We start from the raw sequence: 27,242 nt of genomic DNA, 5'->3' as shown, positions 1-27,242 counted from the left end.
GCATACAACCATAGAGTGTATGCCCAGACAGCGGCCGCAGCGGCAGCAGAGGTGCCCGGGCTCTGCAGGGAGAGCTGGGCCAGGGCATCGTGAGGCTGGGAGGCATGTGAGCAAGGGTAGAACAGCTGCTCATGCAACCCCCCCTTCTCCAGCCATGCAGAGCACCATTCACTGGCATTTCCAAGGCGGCAAGCTTAGCGATACCCCTAGGTCAGTGAATGACGCTGTGCCTGGCTGGAAAGGGGGTTTGCCGGGGGCTGCTCCTGAGCGTGGTCGCTTCATGGCTGTTGTGTTGCACTGCTGCAACAATGCAACTTAGTCATTCGCCCATGAGGCTGTGCCCGGCTCTTTGGAAGCCTGCCCGCAAGAGAGCAGCTGCCCTGCAACTCCAAAACAATAAACCCTCCCCCCATAATAAGGCCCAAGCCATATTTTGTGGGTAAAAAGAAAATAAGACCCTGTCTTATTTTTGGGGAAACACGGTAGTAAAACAATTTGAATTTGCCATCCTGCCCCTCATTTTGCCTACTGTCCAGCTATTCTGTTCCAAAGACATCCAGGATCGATTCTCCCATGTGATGCAACTTCAAAACAACCTAAGACACCCAGCAGCAACCCTAGCAATGAGAATGCGACAGGCTAGGAAATCCTAGTGACTATTGCCTCAGAAAATGGTGAGGTACTGAAGGCCCTTCTATATGCCCCAATATTTAGATATACAATCAACTGAATATTGTAAACCTGTGATATAATACTCTCTGATGGTTCCAAATATTACTAACCTAAGGTGACCAGACGTCCCGCTTTTGGCGGGACAGTCCCAATTTTTAATAATTTGTCACGCATCCCGTGGCATTTTTAAAAAGTTCCTATTTTTAGTTGTAAATCAAGGACTACTGTATTGTATTTTGGGCAGAGCTTTTCCGGCCCTCTGTCTGATTGCCTATTGCATTGGGGGGGGGAGAAACCTCATTTTGGGCAGCTCCTCCTCCCCCTTCGGGGCGGGTGGGGGGCATCTGGTGGGAACCGCCCCATCAGCCCAGAAGCAGCAGTGACGGCTATTGAAGACACCGGCATCGCCTGCGCCTGCACACTATGCCCGAATCAAGCCCTGGGCAAAGCAAGCTCCCGCTTCCCAAAGTCTCTTCAAGCACGGGGGAGGGGCTCCAAGGGGCTGTTGGGAGATGTAGTTCTTTCTCCTTCCGCAAAGGATGCTGGGAACCTGGGGCGGCTCCTTGCTTCCGCTGCATGCCGGGAACGGTAGTTTCCTTCCTTGCCCAAGGTGGTGCCGTGGACAGATGCAAGTCCAGCATTTGAGATCGGCAGTGGTGTCCAAGGCTCAGCTGCGGGGCTGGGGCGGATTGGGCTGCCTCTGGGTCCGTCTAGAGAGAGAGGGGAGAGCATTCTGCCGAGATTTCCAGGGGGAATGGCGGGCGTGGGGATGGGGAGGGGGCCGGTGGGAAACCGGAGAGGAGGGGGGGAGAAGGGTTAATTAATTGGCCATTTTTCTGGGATAATTGATCCCTGGGCCCCAACAACGCTGTCAAGCGCTGTCAAGAAAGAGGCTTTTGGACCAAATTTTAAATCAAGAAAGCCCCCCCCCCCCCCCCGGTTAATGGTGTCCCGCTTTACCAATGTTAAAATCTGGTCACTTTATACTAACCTCATGGCTCGATTGAAAGTAAGAGAGACTGGGCTTCTATTGAATCAAACAGAGCTCTTTTTAAAGTTCAGACTCTTCATAACTGCAACAAATCTTTGCAAAGTACAAAACAGGTCACCATTCTCAATTCCAGACCCTCATAGAAGAGCTTAGCCCAGAAATGGAATAACATGGCATCAACCCATGAGTTCTACTTTTCCCCACCAAGTCTAGACACTTATGGAGAGAGTGTACCTAGTCCTAGGATATTCACGTATACTCCAAAACTACTCTTTATCTTCCATTTTCAGACACATTTACTTCTCATTTGGATTCTGATTCGTGCAAGGAACAAGTGCAGAAATAGTATGAGCGGCAAGCAGTATCAATGGACTAAAGATACACAATCCCCATGCAATAACTGAGTTTGTGGATCCCCCAAGCACTTTTACACCAATTTCCTATTGAGCAGCAAATACAGTAACATAGACCAAATTTCACACACACTCCGTTTCTACAACTGTTAAATTCCATTCTCACTCACATGGAATGTTTCATCTTATATCCATGGGGATAACAATAATAGAAAACCCAGAATGGAGATGATTGTGATGTGGTCTATTACATGAGGCTACAATATTACACTAAAACTACTAACTCTTCATAGTATACAGTTGGAGAGAAATAAAGAAAGATAACAGCTCTCATAGCTTGTTAAAAACCAGAACAAACAACACACCTAATAGTCCTCCTTCCCCTATTTTCTCCACAACAACAACTCTGTGAGGTGGGTTGGGCTAAGGACCAATCCAAAGTCATCCAGATGGTTTTTATGACTAAGGCAGAACTAGAACTCACCATCTCCCGATTTCTAGCCTGGTGCCTAATAAAATTAATAGAAATTGCCTAGTACAGGGGTGTCAAACTCATATCATCACAGTGTCATCACATGATGTATTATGACTTTTTTCCCCTTTGCTAAACTGGGCATGGGTGTGGCTAGCACGTGACGCATCTGGCCCGCAGGCCGTGAGTTTGACAGCGCTGGCCTAGTAGGACTGGAAAAAAATGCTCGGTCTCAATATATTATATATTCCCAGTGTATCAGTTTATTTAGGTTTTTTTAATACAGTTCTGTTTCCCCCCAAAAGATAAAATAGCAAAATTAAATGTCTCCTGTTTTGTGATGGTAGCACAAATGTCATACAAATATGTCTTCAATATCTCAGTCCTAAAAGGACATATATGAGAAATCATTATTTTCAGACATTTGCTCCAGGTACTGCAGAACCTTTGATCAATGTGATAGTCCAACATTAACTGACTAGACATAAGAAATTGAATCAAGACTGGCATATCCAAGTCTTGCATATTAATGACTGCACATTTTTACCTGCAAACAACATGAATAATTGTTAAGATCTTGTCTTAAAGAGATATTCACTGAATGTGAAACTAATTGAGATGCTTGTCTAAAATATATGTTAAAATCTTCTGTTTGCATGGTCCTGCTCTTTTTAAAAGGGGGCCTACCCTCTTAGAAGTTACACCAGAGAATCACACAGAGAATAAAGTTGAAATCTTCAACAAAATCCAAATCTTTTCCCATCTGAATTCGATCTAGTTCTCATTCTTCTAACCACTGGATCTGCAAAGGTGGAAAAGGAACATTCCTTCTAAACTCCTGCTAACAGAGGAAAGAGAGAACTCAAAAGTTATCAGACGCTAGAGAATAGTCATACCTTGCAAATATAGAGGCTACAGGTAGTCCTCAACTTACAATCATAACAAAGCCCAGATTTTCAATCATATGTTGTGCCAGTCATTAAGCAGGTCATAACCAATTTCGTTGTATTTAAGTACAATGACAATAAATATTATACTTATACTGCAAACAGCCATAAATGTGGGCTGAGGGCTGAGAGCCCAAAATGGAATGTGACCACAGAAGGGGGGATCAGAACTTCAAATCAGTCGTAAGTACCATTGGAGGGGGTGTCCATTGTAAGTTCAAATGGTTGCTAAGAGAGTGGTCATAAATTGAGAACTACCTAAACAGCATGATGAACTAGGAAAAGGCATGCCTTATTGTCCCTAGGAAGGAAAACGTGAGCTGAATAAAAACCAGAAAATAGCAATAGCAATAGCAGTAGACTTATATACCGCTTCATAGGCCTTTCAGGTCTCTCTAAGCGGTTTACAGAGAGTCAGCATATTGCCCCCAACAATCTGGGTCCTCATTTTACCCACCTCGGAAGGATGGAAGGCTGAGTCAACCCTGAGCCGGTGAGATTTGAACCGCTGACCTGCTGATCTAGCAGTAGCCTGCAGTGCTGCATTTAACCACTGCGCCACCTTGGCTCTTTAAAAGTTATTTAACCCTCCCTGCTTTTAGAATATTTCATGTAATACTCTAAATAACAAAAAGTTGGAACTTGTAGGCCTTCAAATAAATCATAGCTGCATATGCAAGTTTCTGCAAGGCCCACTTATAGCCTATTTCTCGAAATGTTTATTCATAAGTCATCTCTCTTCAGTTTAATGGTGCTTATTCTTATGTAGGCAAAAGGAAAATTTTAATCTAATGTCATACAAAGCGAAATTGCATCAGAATGGGGCTAGATATGGTTATATCTGCATGACTTTTCCCTTCAATTCCTATTTCTTTGGAAGCATCAACTACTGAACATCTGTAGTTCCTGCACACATCTTCCATTGAGCTTCTTATTTTCCCCCTGGTTTATTCCTAATGCACATTTCATGCTGAGATAAGCATTACAGCTATTCCATGAATAAAGGATTATAGAAAAGGCTGCATTTTGAAAGAAGAAGAGGCACTGTACCTAACTCCATTCAGGATGGCAGAAATAGCTGCTGGATCCTACATCTGAGTGTGCCGTCATTGTAACATGCACAGTTCTTAGTGTACTCTAAAGATTTTATTTTATTCTGTCAATCACAACCAGATCTGATGCAATCCAAAGCTTCTGCTGGTCAAATGGAACTATGCAATAAGAAAGGGCAATAAATATGGAACACCAGAGTAATTTGATGAACATATGGAATAAGATTTATTTAGGTTGTGGTCATTCAATGTGCTGAACCACAAATTAGTCAAGTACCCTTTGGGCTAGTCAGTTGTGTGAATCCAGGCCATATTGTTAGTTTATTGTTCACAGTATATCCATGCAAACTCCCAAAAAACTGGATTAAGTAAAGCTTGCTTTTGCTCAAGTAATGGTAGACCTTTTAGGCTCTGCATGTCAACAATTCAGAAAATGCCTACCTTGCCACAGATACAGTACTCCCCCAAACAAGAGAGAAACAATTTTCTATTTTCCTTCTATCTAGGCCACTCCAACAATAATACCCAACTCAGCAGCAACACTGAGGCTCAGCCTGAAGTAGAAGGCAAGGCCTTGACTTCAGCCATAATATAACTGCTGCTACTCCAAAAGGCCACCTCATGGTTCCGCATGAGCCTTGGGGAATGTTGCAATTGCTCCATAGCTCAGCACTCCCCAGGATCTGGTGTGTGCTATTTACCTTCAGGCAGTGTTCTCTTTCTATTGAAAAGGCCACTGCAGCATCTATGAGGTATTCCAAGTTGCATAAGGCCTTTGTTCTTGAAGCAGCTTCTTCTGTGGCCTCTGCAGCCAACAAACATGTGAAAGGACACCCCATTCTTGTGTGATTTTTGGAGGCTCCAGAGGCCTCAAACCCATTATTGCAAGGTATCCATAACCTCCAAAAATCACAAGATAACAGACTATGTTTCTGAGAATAGTTGTTGCTGGTGAATGCTGGCATGTCATCCAAAAAATGGCATGTTACCTTTGACATGTGTCATGGATCTGCCATCACTGGTTTCATTAAATAAAGCAAGCAAACATGAAAACAGTCTTAAAGTGAATGCAACAATTTGCCAGTGACCCACATATCACGAGTTTTGTTTATATGCACAATTTTCAAGAAGCCATTTGCCACTCCAAATTTGTGAAAAATTAATGTACTTTCAATGTATAATATTCCTTCAGTCTATAAAATTACCTAGACAATCAAGTAAATAGCATCCATATAATCTGATATCTTTTCTAAATATCAGCATGCTAACCATTTCAACCATAATTATCTGAGACACCCGGAGAGAAAAGATAAAATAACAAGTAAGATCTTTCCAAATCAACTTTGCTAAACTGGAAGGTAAAAGAATTCAATACTTCAGATAGTTAAGATGGTTTTCAACTGTGAACTGTAGACTATCAATTAGTATTTTCTAAGCAAGACATTTAGTGCTTCACTTTCCCCCCTCCCACAAAGAAAGAGTATTTTAACTAGTCCTTATTATCAAACAACCTAACAAGACATTAACTTTATTGATCAATGGTCCTCATAAAACTGATACATATTAATGTTTCTAAAATTAATTATTTACAGGACATATAATTGTCATAATACAGTTTTTGGTTTTGACAATGATGATGACATTACTGAAAAACACTGAAATATGAGTGAAGTATACTTTTTTGACCTATAGAACAAAAAAAAGTTGATTAAATCTCTTCTGAGACCACCATAGTTTTCAAGTAGACTGCAAAAAGAGTGGAACAGAAATGCTGGCACAAGAATTTTTGTTATTTGCAAAAACCTGAGGGGGAAAAAACACAATCCTGGCAATATTCATAAATCAGTGGGAGAACATTTAAATCTATTCAAACATTCTGCTCCTAAATTGTATGTTGTCATTGCCCAACAACTAGATTTGAAAAGTAAATCTCTAGTATAAAGTAGATAAATTAGAACTATTTTTGTTTAAACACAGAGTTAGAGTTGAATGTAAACAATTTCTTGTCTTAATAAAGATATTCATGTGATGAAATGTGCACCTGCAGCAACAGGGGAGGAATATTTTGCCAACTCAGAGCCTTCACAGAAAAGGCCCAGATTAAGAAACAGCTCAAGCCTGCGCTGGATGGGAGAAGCGGGAAGAGGTTCAGGGTAACCACATCATAAAGTTATGAGCCTCGGTGGCACAGTGGCTAGAGTGCAGTACTGCAGGCTACTTCTGCTGACTGCCAGCTGCCTGCAATTTGGCAGCTCAAATTCCACCAGGTTCAAAGTTGACTCATCTTTCCATCCTTCCGAGGTGGGTAAAATGAGGACCCAGATTGTTGGGGGGGGGGTCAATATGCTTACTCTATAAACTGCTTAGACAGAGCTGTAAAGCATTATTAAGCAGTATATAAGTCTAAGTGCTATTGCCATTGGTTTGAGCTCTGAGTTTAGTGATTTGGTTACAAACATTTCATCCCCATTCAAGGATACATCTTCAGTGTGCTTTGAACTGTGCTTTTCTGGGGCATACTGGCCTTTAAATGGCTTTCTGAATCCTGGTCTGATTTTAGGTTGTGTGATTGGCTGGCTGCAGTTGCTGAGTAGTCAATCTGTGACTACAGATTGACTAATCTGTGTGATGTAGATTAGTACTGGTGTTGTTGTTCAGATGTCTTCTGATGATATCATGGTCTGGTTTCAGGTTGATTTGATCGGTTGTGTGTGATGAGGTCTGATTTCTTGTGATCTGTCAAGGCCAGTGGTCCCCCAGTCAAGCACACTCCCAAGTGCACTGAAGATATCTCCTTGAATGGCGACAAAACATTTGCAACCAAATCACCAAGCTTGGAGCTCAATCCATCAACATAACTACCAACCTGAGCTACTAATATTCAAAGTGTCTCAGGATATATCTAGCAGATTGGAAAGTTATAAGTTTAGTTTAGCAAGATTCTGTCCATTAGATGTAAGCACATAAAAGATTGGACTTGATTGGATCCCACTCCTTCATCTTTAGGCTTGGCCCTGTCTAAATTGAAATAGTTCTAGTCACACAACGTAGAGTTGTATAATGGTGTACCTATTCCAGCCAACCAAATCCATCTCCAAGTTTGCCTGGTTCTTGTTTCACAAGAAGCATTCAGCATTCTGTGGCAATGAAGCATTAGCTCTGTGCTCAGTGGGCTATTTTGTCTCTTATCTATATTGTTCCCTGGTGGCGCAGTGGGTGGCGCAGTGGGTAGAGTGCAGTACTGCAGGCCACTTCAGCTGACTGCTAGTTCAGCAGTTCAGTGGTTCAAATCTCACCAGCTCAGGGTTGACTCAGCCTTCCATCCTTCCGAGGTGGGTAAAATGAGGACCCAGATTGTTGTTGGGGGCAATATGCTGACTCTGTAAACCGCTTAGAGAGGCCTGAAAGGCCTATGAAGCGGTATATAAGTCTACTGCTATTGCTATTACTGCTATCTCCCCCCTATTTCTACAAGGTCTGGGATACTTCCAAGAGTTCTCATACTTCTCTCATGCAATGACCTCATTATTTTGCTTACCCTGAGATCAATATTGTGAGAACCAGAATCAATGATACATTAATATATATTTGTCATACATCTCCCTGTTACTTTTAATTTATGTACTAATTAACAACTTCATACGGTAGATACAGTAAAAGGTCGAAGTTAAAGTACTGAATGTTAGGTCTAAACATTCCAAAATGTTTAGAAGATACATTTTGAAACTTATGAAAGCAAAATAGCTGCTTTAAGGAACTAAGTATTTTACAACAGCCGTGTGTTATGCAATTTATAAAGTAGCCACATTAATTTTCAGATTAACAAAGAAAGGTGATAAAAGTGTTATTCAATATTCAACAATTAAAACATATAAGATTGATTAACTCAATCCAAAACAGGCAAGGTAAAATTGTACAGACTCTAAAGTGTAGCACAAATGTCAGAGAAGGCAAAGAATTTCAAGAATAGGTGTCAAGCCCCACAGAGGAAGCAAACAAAAGAAACAAATTACTTTCAAGAAAGCATATGTAATGTTAAAACTGTGATAGCAACATAATCTTGAAAACTCTAAGAGTAAAGTGCAGGTAGTCCTCACAATTGAACCCAGAATTATTGTTGCTAAGTGAAAAATTTGTTAAGTGAGTTTTGCCCCATTTTACGACTTTTCATGCCACCTTTGTTAAACATTTGAATCACTGCAGTTTTAAATCAGTAACATGGTTGTTAAGTGAATCTGGCTTCCCCATTGACTTTGCTTGTCAAAAGATTGCAAAATGTGATCACATGACCTTGGGACCCTGCAACCGTCATAAAAAAGAACCAGTTGGCAAGCATCTGAATTTTGATCACATGATCATTGGGATGCTGGAAAGGTTGTGACAAACGGTCATAACCACTTTTTTCAGTGCCATTGTAACTTCAAACAGTCACGAATGAACTGTTGTAAGTTGAGGACTACCTGCATTAGGCAGAACCATTCAGTAGTGAATTCATTACAAGGAAATAATTTTCTAATGCTGTTTCTCACTACTTTCACAACCCAGCTGTGCCATCTCTTCTCCCCAAAATGTGCTTTTCTTCCATTTTCTTCCCACAGTTTCTCACAATATGCCACTACAGAGAAGTCCCCTTTGTAGATTACTGTTATATATCACTTCCTTCTATGTAGTTTATTGAAAGAGGGAACATGACGTGTTCTTCTCGCCATGTAAACTTACTGTTAAAATAGTGTGATCATTGTAAATTACCTGAAAATCTGATGATAAAAAAGCAAGAAAACTTCTGCTTAATTTTCCACTTAGGTAGGAGTGAAGAATCATTTATAATTCATTTTCCTAACTATGTTAAGCACACAGGATTCAGGAATGTAATCCCACTAAATAATCTTCATGATTGTTTAGATCCATTCTTTCCCTCCAAAATCAATTGCAGATACTGTATATATATCTGCCAACTTAAATCTACTTTAACTATACAAAATATGTGGCATCACAATTGTTATGTTCTTGAATCTAACCATAATAATACAGGTCTCTGAAACTAAGAATCCTGCTGGAATAGACCAAAAGCATATCTAGAATACTTTCCCACTAACTTCCGGAACTTTGGAAGTTTTTAACACACCCATAGGGGTGGGGAAATAAGATTAGCATGCTATTTTCTGTTCTCCATCAGTATATAAACTAGCATCAGTTCCATAAAACAAAACAGAAGCCAGGACATGGGAGAATATGATGGTTGGAGACTTTCATGAAGGTCAACACTTCTCCAAACTTGCAGCTCTTTCTACCCTAGCAGTGAAGGAGTCAATCAGAACATTGGAAAAGAGTCTATCCTTCGATTCCCCAATAGATTGGATCAAATTAGCTAAAAAAGTTAATTCTGTGGGCTTTTCTTCCAACACTGAGCAGCAGTTGTAAAGGCCAATCGCAGCATCTAGAAAAAGGCAGTTATATTAAGGAGGTACAAAGATGAGCATTCCTCCTTGCATGCACCAAAGACCTTGGTGACTTTAAATTTGAAGATGCACAACTCTATTAGCTGTGGTAGTGTGATGATGAGTCCAAAGATCTCCAAAAGACCATAGGTTTTTGGTTACAATATCACCCAGAAATGTCCATCCTTCAACCTGCCCCAAACATATATTTGGTAGCCTTCCAAGTTGTAAGGAAGACCTCCTTGGTGCCCTCTTTCCCAAACTGACTTGGGTTCCATAACTTCCATTCTGACATTCAAAGATCCCCCCCCCCCTCAACCTTTTTTTAAGCATTTGCCTAAAAGTGCAGATACAGTTTAAAGAAGGGCAGGGACCTATCTGTGGATTTATGACCCCTTGTATTGTTCAAATTTTCTCCTCTCCCCCATGATTTATAACTCCACCACATTCCAACTTTGTCATTGGACCACAATCCCCTAAAAAGGTATAAATTTCTGTTCTAAATACACGTGTGAATAACTCCCAGCCTTTGGAAGGAAAGTAGTCTAGACTCTAGAGCCGCTTCAGCACATCTGGCCCAGAAGGAGCAAGCCAAAATTATGCTAGATTAAGTCAAAAAGGCCACACCCAGTTGCTTCAGCCAAATCACAAGAGCAGAAAAGTTCTAGTCTTGTGACATCAACAGCGGTCCGCACTGTAGAGAAACCTATTCATTGGATTACAGGAACATGGAGTAAGATAAGTATAGAGTACGTAATCGGCTCTTTCCCCGTTTATTTTCACCAGCCTTCACATGGTTAGCGCACTTGCACACAGGCCGCCTTTTAAGTTTACGCGGGGTGATGTTAAACCAGTTCTCTCGTTCTGAAACGCCTCATAAGATTTCCACCAAGCGGAAAAAAAAAAGGAGGCCGAAGCACGTCGAAATGCTCGGAAGGAAGAGCAGCGCATATGTACACCCCCCCACCCCGATGGGAGCCTTAATACCAGTGCAACGTCCGATTAATTGAGCAAACGGGACTTTTTGCTCCTCGATAACCGACCCACCGATTTCAATCAGGTGGATTGCTTAACAGGGTTGCTCGCCTCCCCCATGTAAACGTCTCCCCTCAAAGACCCGTACATCCTTCTCGGGGCGTAAAACCCACTGACACACACCACACACACACGTGGGGTTACGTCTGAGGAAAGGTGCGCGGAGAGAAACCGGGATGTACCAAATAAAAACAGCGGTTGATTTGCCCCCTCCAAGCCGAGGCGGGGAAGCTCTTCCCTTCCAGAGGCTGGAGAAATTAAACCAGCTCCTGGGGGGTAAAAAACACATCTCTACCGGGCAAGTTTTCGCGTGACATTAACCTAGTCACCGGCTCCATTAACTTCACATTCCGAAGGAAGGAAGGAAAATTCCTTCTTTCGGGAACGAAAAACGATGAGCAAGAAGAGCCGGCGCAGCCAAGGAAGAACGCGATTTGGGGGGGGGGGGGGAATCACTGCTTTCTCCTCCATTCGGTCTCTCAAGTTAAAAAGAAGGAAGGTTGGTATTATTTTACTAGCACCAGGTTTCCATTTAGAGTTCCTCTCTCGATATTTTAAAAATTGCACAGCGCGGCATCTCAGTCACCTCTCCCGCATCTTTTTCCCCTTGCACGCAAACAGGCAAAATCTCTACTAACTCGAGAGGTTTGGGGGCAAAAGCGAGAAGAAATCACTCTTCGACAGCAGCGGAACAAACCAACCGGCTTTCTACGGTAAGCTCGCAAGCAGACGGGCATCTGTTTTCTATCCGCTGCCTCCCCCTCCGCTTATTTTCTATAGTGTAGCACTGCTCCCATCAACAAGGGGAGAGGGGGAAAAACTTAGCAGGGCTCAATGGCAACACCACCAGTTGCGCTTTCCAGTTTGCGGAGCAAATCAGTGGAGCGGTAAGACGAGCCTTTCCAATCCCCCGTCCGAACTCTCCGTTGAAAAAAAAACAAAAAACTCTCGGCAACAAGTGTCGTCCAAACAGCACCGCGGCAACGTAAAAAGAAGAAGAAGAAGAAGAAGAAGCGAGGAAATACCTTGCCGTCTCGCCGCTTGCTTCCGATGAGCCCCGGAGCTCAGCAGCTGCCTAAAACTCGGAGCTCCGCAAGCCGAACGCACCAGCCAGATTGATACTCAGCGCGCCGCGCACGAGAATCGCGAAGCTGTAGAGGAACGCAGTTATCTTGAGCCAAACGCGGTGCCGTACCTCTTGGAACGTACCATTGTTTTTATCCTTGGGTGGATCGATTTGGATTAAAAAGGGGGAAAAAGAGAAGGGTGTGGGGTTTTTTTTACACTTGTCACAGATCACGCTGATATTTATGGGTACACGCCTCTATTTTCTGTTACTGCCCTGGGAAATTAAAATACACTTAGGGAAGGCCGGAAACGTTATTTCTCCCCTTTTGCGGAGTAGTAGCGCTCGCGGGAGTGGGCGTGACCTTGCGAAAGCTTGGAGCAGCGGCAGCTTCGTCGCCTGGGGTTGAACGGGGGAGAGACGCTGGCGGCTCGGTGTGGTAGGTACCCCGAGCGACAACAGAGAAACTTGCCTTTGGCTGTTAAGCTTTGGAAATAGGACGTGGCTTGTCCTATATCGACCAAACGTGGAATGTTCTTTCCCCCAATAGGGACCGACACACCAGTACAATTGCACCTTATGTCCTTTCAGTTTGGTTTTTATACTGTGTTTCTGCCTCTTTCTTCACGAAAGATAAGCTGATGAGGAAAGGACGAAAAATTGTTTCGGGGATGCCGTCGTGGGATTCAGAGGCTTTCCCAGAAAAGCTTTTTAGCGGGAACAAACCCTGTGCTGCGCATAATTTTATGGAATTGACAGCTTGACACAAACATACAGGGCTCAGCAAACACACACACGCGCACACACACACACAGACATAAGAACTTATATGTGAAGCCTGCCGGGTTTGGGTTGTACAACATTCTGCACTTCATGCTGTGAAATTTTGGTCTACAGTGCTGTGCGAATGTAACCTGCCTGATTAATTTATGATTCACTAAAATGATAGGTTACACTGAATAAATTATAATTGCTTAGATGAGCAATATCATACAAACAGCCGATCTGTAATTATTCCAATGTTTCCTCCTTTTTTTTTTCTAGAAATGATGGGATAATGAGGGGGAAACCAGGGAAAGTTACAAATGGACAATGATGACATTTGCAAATGAAAGTCTAAATGAAGGAGCTGTCCAGAAAGAATCCTTATCTCTAGAAGCATCACAAAAATGTCTGGTAGCTGGTAGATCTTTTCTATCTTGGTTTTTTTTTTCCTACAGTGAAAGAATAATGAGAAAACACAGAATTGCAAATAGAGATTGATACAGTCTGATCCTCTGTACAATTCCTTAAATGGGGCTAAATATTTACATAAGAAAAATCTCCTCTAGAAACACTTCCATCAGATAAAACATTTATTGCAAAATGGTCCTTGCGGAATTTTATAAAATAACTAGATAGCATCTTTCATTATGTTCCGTTCATATTTCTTTCTTTTTCTAATTTAAAAAAGTCAACTAAGGAAAGAACAGAAGCATGTATTTTTTATTGACAATAATGCAAGCATTCTTATCTAGGAGCATCAGCTGTTTAATACAGAAAAATGCAGAAAAACATCACATGAATCCTTGCAAAACATTTCATGAATGAAAGAGGATAACACTTAAAACAGTTTTAACCATTTTCAGTTTATAAACAGGCAAAGAGTGGGGGTGGCTCTTGCAAGGTGTTCCAAAGTGTAGAAGCCATGGCATAAAGTGCTCTTGTAGACCTAAAATTCCTTGACCAAAGGGATGGCAGCAAGCCCCACCTGCCAGAAATATGTATATAAACACCAACAACAACACCAAATAGTTACACTTATAGTCAGATGGGATTTCTTGCATAAGTACTTGATACTGATTACTTGGGTTTCCCAGACATCCCACCATTCAATCCACATTCACTTTAACAGCTATGTATTTGTGCCCCTATCCAAGGAAATATGTTTAGAGTTGGGTTATGCAGATAGTCCTTGACTTATATCTATTCATCTAATGACCATTCAAAATTACCAAGGCACTGGGGGGAAAAGTGACTTACAACCAGATCATCACAGCATTTCCACAATCTTGTGATCGAAATTCAGGCGCAATGGCAACTGGCATATATCTATAATGATGGCAGCATGCCAGGATCACATGGTGCCCATTTGTGGCCTTTCCAGCGAGCTTCCAACAAGTGAAGTCAATGGGGAAACCGGAATTCACTTAATGATCATGTGATTCACTTAACAATTGCAATGACTCACATAACAACCATGACAAAAATGTCATAACATTGGGTGTAAATCACTTAATACGCCCTTGCTTAAATGTTGTTTTGTTTATATTTTCATAGGTCAAAATGATTATACCTGTGAGATGCTTCACTTGTGGTAAAATAGTTGGAAATAAATGGAAGGCATATCTTGGCTTTTTGCAAGCAGAATATACAGAAGGCTATGCATTCTCAACTATATAACTATTTTGTAAAATAAGCAACAATTTTATCAGTGTAACAACTTGGATTACAATGTAATATTTAAGTATATTATTTCCATGCCACTGAATGCAAATGTTGCTAATTTTCTGGGGGCTTCAGTTGATAACTGGTACAGGATAAGACATTACTTAATTATTCCCTTGTAGTGCCCTCTTAGACATGTATTTCTGAATTATACTTTAGTCTGTTATATTACCAAAACAGATTAAATAATTTGATTGATTTTAAAATATTAATCTTGTTCCAGCAGCCCCTAATACTCATGTGCCCTTTTTAAAAAGCTTGCTTACTTTTGCAGTCATGTAGTACTGTTTTTCAACAATAGCGATTAAGTAGCACATTATGTTGAATCCTATTATGTACTATAGAAGCCTGAAAAACATTTCTTCCATTGATTGCTGGTATTTGGAAACTATTGTTTATTATTCTTTTTTGTGCTATATTCACCATTTTCCTTACCTTGGTAGAATTGTCTCTGGTTGCAGTTAATCATGCTATGATACCCACTGATTTCTCATTGCGAATACAGAATTGGAAACGATGGATCTACAGCCTGGGATTAAATAGCATATTACTAAAATATTTGCATGATAAATACATCTGATTTGAGTGTATGCCTAAATTCTAAATTATTGTATGATTTTAGTTTAGCCAAGTGAGCATACAATGCATAATTGAATGGCTCCTAGCAGAATTGTCTGTAGTAACTGTCATCTGACAATTTTCAGGACATTTCAAGATGTCAGATATTGTTAAAATAATCTATTGTAATAAAAAGGGATGAGGTCATTTGAATAAACTAGTTGTCTAGAGATGCAGAGATTCTGCCGTATTTCAAAATGTTGCTTTTCACTTGCATTGAGTTTCTTCTAACAGCACTGACTAAAAACAATATTGAAGAAAAGAACATAATCATTCCTGCTTAATTGTTTAGCTCCATATTATCAGATGTAGAGTTTTTAAAAGCTGGAGCATGGGTTCATAAAAATTGGTATATGAGAATTCTTTTGTAGCACTCAGCTTTTCTGCAGTGTTGGTGGAAATTAATGTGTTTATATGCATTTCTACTTAGAAATAAACTCCTTGGAGTTCAATAAAACCATCTCCATATAAGCTTATACAACTCTGCAGCCTCTGTATGCTGGAATTTTCATCAAAACACTAATAAAACAAATACAACAATTATAATACCCCATTAAAATGTGTAATGATCTATTTTTAGTTTCATTGTTGCTTGAATAGATTTGAGGTTGAACTCTATGAAGCAGCTTTCATTTGATGTGGAAATCCGGAACTTGTTGGGGAAGCTACAGATTGCCATTTTGTGTTCATCAGTTCTCTGCTTATATTTTTTAGCTTTCACTTACTTGACTGTCATCTCAAACTGAATGTTAAATGCTTTAGATATTTTATGCCTACACATATCCTTACCCAAATCATGAGCTATATAGGTAGTCCTTAATGACTGAAATTTTGGTCCCAGTGGCTGTTGTAAATCAAGGATTACTTGTAGTGTCCCATTTAGAATGTACTATTTAAAATACGCAATAATAACACTTGAAAAATGCCACCTTTTTTGGAAACTATTGCTATCCTTGTTAGACTCTGCCATCTGAAAGATGCTAATTAGTCTCTATTGAAATCCTGGATTTATATAAAATAGAAACAAATGGAATATTTACCTGGAAGGTCAAAATTAAGCCCAGATAAGCTGTTTCACTAAATAGAGGCTGAATAGCTATATCTGATCACAAGGATTGATAGAGCCTAATGAACAAGTATCCATCTAAAACCAACATACAGTTTCCTATCCCTCCGTCTGAATAATCCACTGCATGTATCAGAATGATAAAATCAGAGTGATACAATCAATCTAGGATGATACAGCAGGGTCAGATAGTTGAAATCATTACAAAGCGAGGAGTTTCTGCCATTTTGCATTTATGCTACTTGTGTGGTGGGGGGATTAAATGCTTTTTTCTTGAGAGTGGCATTATACTAGTAACACACAGCATTGCAACATGTGCCCTGAAATTAATCTGAATGAATAGTTATTGATTCAGTAATTATTTTTGTGTTTCAATCCTGTCCTTTTTATAGAATGGGGATTCTTGCAGGCATATGCATATACAAGTGTGCCTCTCACACAATGCACATAGTGATAGCATGAGGAGAGGATTCAACATAATTAGTTTCAGGTAAAATTGACAGTCATAGCTTGAAAAGGAGAGGAAGCTAGGAATTACAAAGGGTTTTGTCTTTTTCTCATCATTTGCTCTTCTGTTTCGAAAGAGACTTTTTGTTGTTGTTCAGAGTCTTTCTTTTTATAAATACAATATTGTACAGTTGGGAAGGAGAAAAAAAGGAAAATGCTGAAAACTGCTAGAAGCCAACACTGTGTGACTTTTGTCATAGAGAATTCCTAAGCATTGGGGTGGAAAGAAAATAAGCAAATCATGGATCTAAAAGTTCCCCACATTTTCTTTTCACATTTTCCTGCAGGGCAGAAGCCATCTTCTACATCTGTCTTGTTAAGAAGATAAGATTTGAAGTAGTCAAAAACGCCTTTCCCCCCCAATATGTAGCCTTAGTTCTTCGATCAAAGCAGCAGTTCCTCTCACTAGACTATCAAGACACTAGATGTGATTTTAAGTGGGAATGCTCAAGGCAATCAAATCAGGCGCATGTTTATGAGTAGAAAAATCTAAAAACTAGTAATTGATCCATTTATGAGGCATCTTCTTTCATAACTTTTCCCCCTAATGATCTCTAATTAGTTCTTAGTTGCACCATTCTCTGCTGCAGATGCTCACATTCTCTTTGTGTCTCCTCCTTCTTCCCTTTGTGGACAAGGCCTTGAATTTGTATTTATTTTATTGGGATCTGATTTAAGCATGATGCTTTTCTTTGAAAATACTACTGCTTTTGTTTGTTCCTAGTGACGCCTTGGATGCTTTGGGTCTGAAAAGATACTGCTGTTGCAGAATGCTGCTTGCCCACGTAGACCTGATTGAAAAGCTCCTGAACTAGGCCCCACTGGAGAAATAAATATGAAGAATTTATGGTGCTATGTGTACATGAACCAAAGTTTTTACACTCCTCAGGTCAAACTGCTGGGATTAGAAATCAGATTAATGATCTGTGGGAAGTTCCTTAAGCCATTTAGTATCCCCCAAATAAATGACTTAATGAATTTCACCTAGACAGTTGGGGACTGTGCTTTTAATTACAGCAGGGTTTGGATTTTCAAATATGGCAGTTTGAAAAAAAATGTGTTACAGTCAGCAGTTGTAATGTTTTAATAAATATATTTTGGTTAAACCAGTTCCCATCGCCTTATTCTAAATCTCATCCCTGAATTACATGACTTGCACTTCAGCCTCATTCAGATCATTGACTTGGGCATCTACACATTGTGGGGAATTCCATTTCAGTGTTCTTCCATATTATTACATGATATCTTAAAAATTAGACCAGGCATAATGCCATATGCTATGCGTTGTCAAAAGAAAAAGAAAAGTAGGAAGGGCAGGCAGCCTGTTCACAAATTATTGTGTACCAATAATTTAAATATATATTTTACTCTTGTAGGAAGTAATCTCTTATTTGATTAACTAGCTAATAGAACACTTTTTAATATCATATATCACAGTGTAAAACAACAGTCCATTTTCTGGAGCTGTGGCAAACATACAAAGATGGAGAGAATGTGAGCAACTTAGTGGTAAGCAATTATGTTTCATGGAAATCATTACATCCAAGAAGGAATAGATTATCCAGGTGCAAATCATAAGGAAGCTATACAGATATGTGCTTAATATGCAAGTCATAAGGAAGTAATAAATACGTAAATACAGGCAGGTTTTCAATTTTTTCTGTTCACTGATCCAATCTGGGTCAGTCACTAGGACCAGAGGTTTAGTCTTCCTAGTTTTCAGTCATGTGCTGGACCCTATCAGGTAACTTTTCTCTCACCAGAATGTCTCTTGATCATCCTTAATTCAGAATTCAGAAACTTTCTGTCTATCAACCAAAAGATACTGCTTCTATGTTGAATATGTTTCTACCAGTTTTCTGGAGTTGGTTTTTAATAATTAGAATTGAGTTGGAAATCTTGTATTTTCTGTTTTGGGATCCTTTGAGGGAACTTAGTAAATAAATATGTGCTTGTTGCCGAATAAACCTGGAAGAAATTTTAAATAATTCATCTTACAAACTCTTAGAAAACAAATATGTGATTAATTCAATAAGAAGTAAAAGATGTTTTCCTATTAGCCAGCAAACACTTTTAGATGTTTTCAATCACTTTGAGTACTGCTGTAGTGCAAGTACAATCTAAAACCATATTTAGAGAATATGTCGCTATCCATGTCTGCTGTAACGGCCTTGAGTTTCAACATACCCCAGTGACATTTTAGAGATAGCAAACAACTTAGAGCAATTGATACTTATCAATTTACAGAAATTATTCTAATTTGTTATCTTTTAAAAAATAATATTTCCTACAAAAACAAAAAAGTTTTCCTTTTTTATATTCTCTTCAGCAGGCCCAGACCACGTAAGAAAAGTCAGCTAATAAAATTTTAATAAATAAAACTAAAAATAGAAGAAACGTTTGCTTCTCTACACACTGACATCAGGGATTAGTAAAGCTTCTCTGGAATAATAGTAATAAGGATTCGATAAAAATGCCAAATCCAGTCTAAACATCTGGCTGACCAAAACCAACCACGCCATAATTCAATTCGTCTCAAGGCAGTGTACAGAGGATGACAAACATTAAAAAATCAAGTACAGTAATAACTGCATAGCAGGGAAATGCAGAGGAAAAAATATCAAGCCACGCGTGATCACCAAATGTCCATAGCCTGTTAAAATGTCAATTGTTAACCACCCCTTCAGCTTCACACACCCTCAAAGTATCCAAATCCTTTTCATTTAATAATAAATGTGAAATATGCCAAAGAAAAACTGCTTCCATAAACCAATGGTACATTACATTAAGGAGTCCACGTACCTTGCTCAAACTAAGAAAATCAGTGGGCAGTACTTGAGTTGGAAATAATCTAGCAAATCAGTATATCATGCTTTGGTGGCATGAACATAATAAATGAGGTAACATCATTCCCAGGTTTGTAATGATATGAAGAGATTTGGAGAACATCAGTTTCCCACGCGCAACTTCATAATTCAAGAAATTATGCTTATGTAGCTTGTCCCAAAAGGACCAGCAAAGACAGGTGCATATTTCATTACTTTAGCTATTTTCAGTTCCTTGTGGAACCCCATTTTTTCTAACACAGACTAGTATTATCAATTTGCTTTAAAAAAAAAAAACTTCTAGAAACATTTAAAAACTTCCAAGCACCATTCTCATTCTTTCCTGCAAATCTTTACATGTTAACCTTCCTTTTTTTTTTCATTTATTACTGGGATGCAAAATATTGTTTTTTTTATCCTTCAGTCTTTAGCCATTTAAAATGTTCTGTTATATTTTAAACTGCATGCTGAATCCTAAAGCAAAGGGCATTAAGTGATTAATTTTGGCATTTGTGTTTCATGGTTGGCTGGAGAGCTTATGTTTTTGTAAGCTTGTAAATTATCTAGGAAAATAGCTTTTTAAAAAAAATAACATTCTGTTTCAGGCTTCAGGCTTCTGGAATCCAACAAGTTACTGTTCCTTTGCTTTTACCCCTCCAAAGTTACATTTTTAGGGAATAAAGTTGCACTGATTCCAGATGCTACACTTGTGGGGGCGGGGTTTCAGAATCTATGCCTTCCAGAAGAAAATCCTGGGTTATTCTGCACTTCAACCTTTCACTGACATGGTTTCCTCCATTATGTCCCAAGTTGTATTGCTAATACCATACAAAACTACTGTGACAACACCAGAAGTAGTTTAAGATGCTCATGCCTACCACACTGAAAGTGTTACACTTTGATCAAGGGATTACTGTATTTTTTGGACTATAAAACGCACTTTAGTTTTGGGGAAGGAAAATAACAAAAAAGAGTCTGCCTCTGCCTCCCAACATCCATATAAATATTTGGCTAGCATCCTGTCAGTGTGTGAGAGAGTTGAGGGCTGTTTGGAAACAAACAGTATTTGCTGTGTGAGCAGCAAGGAAGGAGACAGCAAGGAGTCCAGGCGTGGTTTGTTCTGTACTAAAGCTGCATGCTGTGCTGATATCTGAAACTAAAATTGAAAGTGAAACTTCTCTGCTGAACTACCACTTGGAAAACCTACTTTTGGTATTGTATATTTACTTAACGTGTTATATATATAAAAAAGTTATTGAATCCTACTGAATCAGCTACTTGTGTGTGCTTTCTGAATGTGATTGCTGCTGCAAACACTGACACGTCCTTGCAGCAAATAGCGAACAACCAGGTCAGCTTCAGCACATTATTGCAGCCTGATTCAGTATGAGCAGCTGATTGGCAGGTGGATCAGCTTCCCGGAATACCCCTAATCAGCTGTTCCAGGCTGCATGGATTGCCACAGATCATTGTCTCCTCCATGCCTCGCCTTTTTGGCTACATTCAGTGTATAAGACGCACCCAAATTTTCACCCTCTTTTAGGGGGGGGAAGTGTTTCTTATACTCCGAAAAATATGGTATGTTCATATTTACACCTTTTATTTGTTTATATCTTATTTTCCTCAGTCCCACTTACAGTGTCAGTGTAAGTGGGGCTGAAGAAAATAAGATATAAGCAAATAAAAGGTATAAAGACGAACATAATCCCTTGATCAAAGTGTAAGATCTGATCCAGCAGAGTGGGATAGATTAGCAGTTCTCAAACATTAAACCTCTTTACATTGTTTAAAAATGAGTGAGGAAAGAACATTGGTTTATGTGGGCTATATCTATAAATATTTACTGCATTGGAAATTAAAACTGAGAATTTTTAAAATATTTATTTGATTTCATGGGCCCTTGAAACACTGTTGGAGACACCCAGGGTCCCCAGAGCACACACTTGAGAGCCACTGGGATGGACGTGTATATACATGATAACACCTAACTGCATCAAATAAAAAGTTTGATTAATCACTATGTGTTTTGTTAACCATTCCTTGTTATGAAGGTGAAAATTTGACCTGTAAAACTTAAATATACAAATGCGAATTAAAAAGTATTTCCATTGCAAACGTTAAGCAATAAAAGTAATTAGTAGTGAAAACATGCAGAGCTACAAGAATTTGTCAGTGAGCATGTTCCACAGCTATTTATTTATCATTTCAACGCAATCATCAAGATTTTAATTTTAAACTGGGAAAATATCATTTTCCCTATGTGTTAAATTTGCAGAAGGTATGTTTACTATTGGATTAAAAATGAAGATTCTTTCCTTTTAAAGAGCAAATTTAGTACTACCGTAATAAAGGGAAATTTTACCCTCTTGAAATGAAAAACCTATAATTAATTCTGTCACATACAACCCCTGTTGCCAAAAGGGGTGTCCTTATTTTCCTTGCTTTGTTCAAAACTAAAGTGTAACCCCATTATTTCAAGGATAGTTCTATTGTTTTTGTTGCCACAAGACCATTTCTATTTCTTTCATTTTTCTCTTATATTTATTTATAAATATTTAAGGTAAAGTGACTAGGAAGAATGTGGGAAAGATATAAGGCCAGCACAGTGTGTGTGTCTGTGTCTGTGTCTGTGTGTCTGTGTGTTTGTGTGTGTGTGTCTGTGTGTGTGTGTGTGTGTGTGTGTGTGTGTGTGTGTGTGTGTGTGTGTAAGCTGGCCTCCTTGCCATCCCCAACACTAAATATATACTCATAAATCTATCCCTTTGACAGATGGAGGTTTTTCTAGGGACTATGACCTTCCGTCCAATCTGCCTTTACACCCACACTTCCGAAATCCCTCTGTTCATAATTCCTTCAGAATATAAACTGGGAGGAGGTGCTCTGCATTGGCGCACTTTGATGACAGTTGTAACACCCAATCAACATATATTTACACCTTCTGGTTAGCAATTATGCAACTTGTTTCTTTTTTTCTCCCAGTGTGATGTGTAAATGATAAACCATAGATTTTCATTGGTATAAAATGAATTGATACCCACACCAAACCAAAAAGAAACGCATAATTATATGTATCTTGGTCTCCATCAATTTATTATATTTTATCTTATCATCAATAGGAGGATAATACGGAATGTGTTGTTCTAGCTCCTTCCCCAAACTATCTGCAAGGAAGGCTGGAGTTAGAACTAGGGCATCTTACTATTACTGTCCGTTCAATGTTGAACCATTCAGTAAGGGTTCCATTTATTTTCACATATGGTCTTCTTTCATCATATACTGTTCTTATAATTTAGTAACCCAACTTCCAATCTAATTGAGAGCAAAACATTCATATTTCAAGCTTGTTCATTTTATCATACCCTTTCTTTCACTCCAGAAATGTACAATAAATTCATTCAAAAAATATACAAGGTTTCACATTCATGCATTTGTTTCCCAATCATCTGCTGAAGAGCAAACATCTGGCCTATACACCCCATATTCAGAGTAAAGGCCCTCTACATCTCCCAAGTTTTACTCTTTTTTACTCTCTCTCTTGTACAGAATTCACTTCCCACGATACTATGACAAACTAGTAGTTTTCGTCTTCACTCATGCAATCTTTCCCTTTCTTCCATTTATCAGGCACAGATGCGGTCTTCACACCTGCACCTTTCACATTTTTTCAATCACACCATCAGCCCCTGTAGCTTCCACATTTTGCATCATGCGCACATCAATGTTTGCTTCCTTTTCATCATTTTAGTCCCATTCTTTTATATACCACAATTAGCTCCATAGAAATCTTCTTATAGCATTCTCTTACTTCAAATTTCATTCCAATTTGCTTCACTTCCTTGTTTAGTCCTCCTTTACAACTATTTTATTCCCATAAAAGTAACTGCATTTTCTCTGTTTGTTCTTCCTTTGTCTACATTCTTGCAACCATATTTCTCTATACCCTTTTGTAATATCTTTCCTCAGTTTTGCAGCAATCATTGTTACCTATGCAATTTTTTTCTTGTCCACAGCTTTTTCACTTCATCATGCCCCTAAACATTATTTTTCATACTTCCTATTAGCATACCTCCAAACACTTTTTGGCAGCTTGTTACATAATTATTTCCACTCTGCTCTGAACAGCTTACAAATCTTCTTTCTTTATATATTCACTGTCCATTCATTGTTGAGATAATAACCTGGCTTTTAATACTTTTAAAAAACAGTTTTATACTTTCTTTTCTGCTTCCAATCTATTTTACTTCTTTTAATCTGATTTATTTTACTTATTTTATTTTCTATGTTCTTTCCCTCACCATCCATTCTCCACATGATCACCCCCCCCCTAAAAAAAGAAGTCTCTCTCATGTTCGAAGCCCTCAATATTCTTGCATTATTCAATAATTCTCTCACTTTTCCATTACAAACGATCACATGAATTTTTATTCATTCTTTGTCCATGTGTACAAATGAGTAGATTTATGTTTAGACCGCATATTCAAAGCCAATACAGATTTTCGAAGCAGATGCTCACCAAATGACCACATTTCTCATTCATTTTAATGTCTCCAAATAACCTAATCACTCTACTGTACTCCCTTACCTTGTTCCAACCAGCCATTCAAATATTTCATTCACACAGACTGTTGCATAGCTTTCCCTAAAATGTGTCCCTGTTTTTAGCCATTATCACCAATCATTGCAACATGCAACAATTACCAACCTATGAATTTCTACTTTCATATGCACCCATAGCACTGAAAGGCAAAATCCTATTTGCTTCATTTTTCTACACCTTAATTTTCTTGTAAGTGTTTATTGACCCTTCTCCACAAGATCAAACCAACCTTCATTCCAATTTTATCAAAGACCAAGGCAATTGTAATTTAGTAGGAAAAATGAAGTGATAACTGTATTATACATAAAAGGTAGGAAACTAGAGAAAGTCAATGAAATTGTTCCCTTTTGTAGAACTTTCACTAAAACCAGGGGATATGTGGAGAAATTGAAAGATATGCAAATTTTGCAGAAAAGTGACAGATAGTAGTTATAAGAATGAATAGCTATCCAAAGCAGTGAAAGTGGTTGTGCATAAGAGCATGCTTCTTCCCACTTTGTTATATAAAAATGAGAATTGGGTATATCAGGAAGAAACATAAATGAAGTCTAATGCAGAATAAGATACTTAAAGTGTGTGTGCATATAAATAATGATCAAGATGAAAACAATATTCTAAGATAGGTTGGTGATGTAGAAAGAATGGATGAAAATTAATTACAAAACAAGAAGATAAATGGATTTAAGAGGAAGAGAAAGGCTGAGAAAGTCATATGATTGAATGGACTTGATGAGTTCCTCAAAAGGAGGAATTTAAACAACAAAAAACAAAGCATGAAATAGTGTTTGAAAATTGGACAAGATGGAAGCAAGGGCGGTTTCAAAAGCAGAGAGAGTTGCAGATGTTGATATAAACTAGTTTTAGCAGAAATTTGACCATTTTGTTGCTAACTCTGATTACATAGTTTTGGACCAGGAGGCGGTGATGGTAGAATTTTTAAACATAGAAAGAGGAAAGATCATTCATTCCCATGCTACCCTTAAGTCTTTCCCAAAAGGAGAAAAAGAAATGAGAACTTTGTCTGAGTCCTTCACAGTGATATCACCACACTTTTGGGATACAATCTATGGTCTATTCTCTATACCAAAAACATAGTGTTTATCTCCTTTTCTTATTTCAAGTTTTTTATTTCCTTTATTTCCTATTCCTTACCTCAGGTATCCCTGGTCTACCCAAGCCAAGAGGAGGTAATGAGCCAATGGGGGAGGTTGTATTCTGTTGTGTCTGAAGGCAGGCAAGCCTTTCCTGGTGGTGCTGGACTGAACCATGCCTGGGATCCATGCACCATGGCTCCTCCACAAACTTTATCCTCTTAGTTAACAGCTTCTAGAGGAAGCTTCATATCCTTCTGATCATTGCCCATGGTGGCCTTGCTAGCATAAAGGTGATTTTACCTACTCTCCTTCCAAGGACAGCTCTTTGTTGGCTTTTTCCTACTGTGTGAAACAACACTCTAGGTCCTATGCTTAGTCTTCATTCGCATTCTAGATCAGGGGTGTCAAATTCACGTCATCACAGCAATGTCACATGACGTACAGTATCAGGACTTTTTTCCTCTTTCCTGCACCGGGCGGGGGCAGAGCCAGCATGTGACACATCTGGCCCACGCCCCTATATGTTCGACACACCTTCTCTAGACAACGGAAGTGTCTGGGCTGCTGCAAAAACAAAACGACAAAGCAATTCCTCGCAACAGCTGGCCTGTACTGCCTGTGGCAGGCATGCAAGTTTGGTGCTGGACCAGAGGGAACTCACCCTAATTAATCCGTTATTGTAGGAAATGGCAATTTGAAAACCCTTGTCTTATTCTTCTTTTGGCACTTTTACATGATATTGCTTGTTCTGGAAGGGGATAATGGTGTGTGTGTGTGTGTGTGTGTGTGTGTGTGTGTGTGTGTGTGTGTGTGTGTATTCAAGAGTTTTAACATGTTATTTAGAGTTTTACTATATTGATTTTATTTTATTTATTACTTATAACTACTTTTAAGCGATATAGATGCCTTGTGGGAAGTTGCTTTCATAAAGGGGAGCTAGGAATTGAATGTGTCTAAGCTAACTAAAGAAATCCAGGGAAAGGAAGAATCAGAATTCTACCAGATATGGAATAAATGGTATAGGTGGATGGAGGAAAGAAACAAGAATCAATGAAAGAATATAACAAAACTCAAAAATAATAGTTATGAGTAAAATAAGAGGGTTAAGAATGGTGAAATCCAAATGAAATACAATAGAAGGGGAAATAATATAAGGTGAGCAGTATCGATTGATAATTGCTATTATAAAAAACAGGAAGTTCCTGTTCGTTCTGTATTGTATAAATGTGGTCTAATTTGTGTGTGTGTGTATTTTACATGTTTGTTAATAAAAATCTTTTTTTTTTAAAGGAATTGAATGTGTGAGAACTGGCTCCTACAGTATTTCTAGCCAGCAGAAGGGGGAAAAGAGGAACGGAGGGTAGCAAGAAGAACCATCCTTGCCAACGGATGGTGATTTGGAGGTTTTGATTCAGGGGTGGGTTGTTGCCGGTTTTACTTATGGTTCGCAACCCACGCGCAACCCATGATGTGCCTGCATGCGCTATTCAATGTAAATTGTTCTTCGCACATGCGCAGAACAATTTACAATGAACTGTGCACGCGTAGTCACTAAAAACCAAAATGGTGGTGGCCCAGCGGTGGCAAGGGGCGTGGCAGGTCTGGGTCGTGCTCATTCTGCGACCCAGGTCTGAATTCCACTACCAGTTCAGCCAAACCGGGAGCAACCCACCTCTGTTTTGGTTGCCATCTCTATCCTGAAGAGATGTATTGCATACCCTGGTTGTAAGCATCTAGAGTTAATTGGACTACCATATATTATTTTATCTTCTATCATTATATGCCAATCACTCTAAATACCATACTTAAATAGTATCTGCTACTACAAGTTTGAGGAGAGAGGCAAGAAAGAAACCATGGCAAGTGTTTTATGGTTTCTGCTTTTATTCCTGGAAAACAGCAGTACTGCCTTCTGCAGAAGTGAATTAGAATTTGCTGAGCATTCCTCCTATTTCTCTTGCAACAAGAGCAAATAATTTGCTGAGTCTAAACTCACGGTGTGCCGCATATATTGATTTTTTT

General features: G+C 39.1%; 1 protein-coding gene across 1 annotated transcript in view; it reads right to left on the bottom strand.

The window, feature by feature from the left end:
• Window positions 1–12,074, bottom strand: part of TSPAN4 (tetraspanin 4) — a 741,621-nt gene extending 729,547 nt beyond the window's left edge. Inside the window, exon 1 of the mRNA XM_087716373.1 lies at window positions 11,986–12,074. The gene's annotated coding sequence lies outside the window, so the exon portion shown is untranslated. The remainder of the gene's footprint in view (window positions 1–11,985) is intronic.
• Between the last annotated feature and the right edge of the window lie 15,168 nt (window positions 12,075–27,242).

Source organism: Thamnophis sirtalis, unplaced genomic scaffold, assembly GCF_051295495.1.
Source record: "Thamnophis sirtalis isolate CommonGarterSnake01/CBP01778 unplaced genomic scaffold, rThaSir2_p1.2 scaffold_1, whole genome shotgun sequence".
NCBI classification, from domain to species: domain Eukaryota; kingdom Metazoa; phylum Chordata; class Lepidosauria; order Squamata; family Natricidae; genus Thamnophis; species Thamnophis sirtalis.
Note: the sequence above shows the minus strand (reverse complement) of the source record. Positions and strands in the feature narration are given on the sequence as shown.